The sequence below is a fragment of the Haplochromis burtoni genome, unplaced genomic scaffold (assembly GCF_018398535.1).
Source record: "Haplochromis burtoni strain Fernald_Lab_line unplaced genomic scaffold, NCSU_Asbu1 Contig_83, whole genome shotgun sequence".
Lineage (NCBI taxonomy): Eukaryota > Metazoa > Chordata > Actinopteri > Cichliformes > Cichlidae > Haplochromis > Haplochromis burtoni.
The window spans coordinates 2,189,049-2,191,717 of record NW_024582444.1 but is presented as its reverse complement, the minus strand read 5'-3'; positions in this window follow the sequence as shown (position 1 = coordinate 2,191,717).

Here is a 2,669-nt window from a genome sequence, read left to right as displayed (position 1 = left end):
ATCGGATTCTTGGTGTTACCTCCTTTGACAGTATCACAGTATCAGCTTAAAGCACTTGTTGCCGGCTGCTGAGTTTGCATATTTTGCTATGAAGTACAGCCAGACTTTTGACTGCGTCGCCTTGGGCATTTTTAATCTGTAGCTCTGCTCTAACAGAACGTACGTACCTGGCCCCGCCTACTATCCTCGGAAACGTAAAATGATTGGCTAGAATCTAAAGTGTATCACAGCTCAGGAAAAAAAAAGCACCAAAATAAAGCACCGAAATGTGCGCTGCTTTTCGGTCTGGTTACTACCGTTTATGTCAGAACACTCCGGTACCCATCCCTAATGATAGGTGAGTCCTAGTAAATAATTTTCCAGTACGTGTACGTTACACATGCTATTTTTTAAAATTATGATTATTTTGCTATCAAACTCGCTGGAGCAATGATTGAAATGCACTGAGTGTGATGCAGTATGGCAGCGCTATTATGGAATATGTTGTGAACTTAGCTAACATTACTTAGCAGTAATATGAGTTACTTTGCTCAAGTGAAAGCTTTAAACATTAGCCCGATACATAACTATCCTACTTAAGGCTTTCTGATTAACCCTCTGGGGTCGACGGGCCCAGAGTCTCCATTTCAACTTGGGTCGAACGTGCAGACTTCACAAAAAAAAACAGCTAAACATGAGAGGTTTTTAGACAAAGTTTGTGTTCTCCATTCTTTAAGCACCAGTTCGAGTACCGTTTAAGCACCGGCACCATTTCAAAAGTACCTTTTTGGCACCAGTATCGAGTAAAACCTAAACGATACTCATCCCTAGTGTTATCAAGACAATAATTCTTAAGAACACAAGTTAATAAATGTGCAATTACTAAGAGTTGTGTGGTTTTTATTTGTCTACTGTCACTTTTGATTTCCTTTGCCTTTAGGATTACAAGTATCGAGGCTCAGGAGAGGGAGTCAGTGGGAAGCCCACTGCTGCTACTTGGCCCATCGCAGCCACTTAAAAATGTTATTGTTTGGCTTTTTTCAGTATTTTATTTGTTCCCGAGTAAATCAGTCTGGCTGAGATTAAAGTTATAGTTTTTACACAGCTGAATAAACGTCAAGCAGACAGCTGATTATCAGAAGTGTGAGATGCTCGAGGATATACTCCGGTGTCCTGTTATATTTTAGATTGCAAGGAGCAGACGGCTGAGTTTATTAAACTCCACCGAAACAATCTGCAAATTTCATTAAAATTTAATAAACTATCATCTTGTCTTTATTTTTAAAGTACTTCACAGAAACTTGGCTCCTCCAGAAATTCTCTGAATACACAGTAGGGCTACCACAAATGATTATTTTGACTAGTTACCAATTATTTTTGCGATCAGTTGACTAACCAGATTATGCATCCATAGGACATAAAATGTACAGCTTATTGCACCAGCATGCATCTGCCCTTGTATAACTATCATCCGCTTACAGCTTTAAGTGTTTAAGGCATGTGCATCATGGTTTATTACGCTTTCAATGAAATTTGTAGATGCCGAGGTGTGCATGTTGTTGGCTTGGTGACATTTCATCCATTCGAGGCGAACATGTTGTTTAGCAGTACTGTAACGTAACGTTTACAGCTATCAATACGAGTAAGTAGCTCGCTGTTTACACTACTGTTGGCAGCTAACTAGCCAGTTACGTTACTGAGATGACTGTACCACTTTGTTGTCAGAAGCCACGTAGGTCTCTTCAGTTTTATTGCTTTTTCAGCAATAGTCTTCATGGACGATGAAGTCAGAGGCCCGTTTCTTCACTTTGTCAATGAATCCTTTACTGTTTTACGTGTGTCATGAGATTTGCAGCCTTGGTACACGTCTCTCCTGACTTTATTTGCTTGACTGTTTTGTTCATTTTCAAGCACCATCAGTGTAACAGTGGTGGCTTGGTTACAAGTATGAAATAAAAGAAATGGTTACAGAAGTAACACTAGTTCTATGAATGAAGGTCAGTGAACCAGACTTAACTGAGAATGAGTTGGCACAGCTGTATATGTGCTATATTAACAGGAGAGTGGTTAATTTGGTATTTTATTTCTTATAAACAAGTCACCCACAGGCTGATGCACACAGTGGCATTTCGTGCTTCATTTGACAGTAACGTCATCTGTTATTTCCTGACAGAAAAAAAGTGCAGCAAATAGTTTTGAAATACGGTGGTGTGAAAAAGTGTTTGCTCTCTTCCTGATTTCCCTTTTTTGTCAATGTTTGGTGACTTGTAGTCAAGACCGCCTAAACCGAGACCAAGAAAAGACCAAGTCGAGGCGAGACCAAGACCGCAACAAAAAAAAGTCTTTAAACTGCAGCCAGATGCTGCTTCGTTTACGGGTGTGAGGCATATTTATGTGTTTTTGCTTTTCCACAGCTCTCCTCACGGCTGTCTACTATCTCACTCACTTACTGAGAGGACAGACACACGCTCCACTTGACTTGCGTCCATCACCCTCTCTGTTTTTCATGTAATGATAATATCCTATATTCTCGCATATGATTGGCCACAATATGGAGGGAAGGGAGCATAGCTGAGCCAATGTCTGAGAGCTGAGCAGCGAAAGGAAATTAAGTGAGGAGCCGGCTCTCGCTCAATGGGAGTCGACTATTCTGATTCACTACAAAGCACTCTCTAAGCACGGCTCTTAGA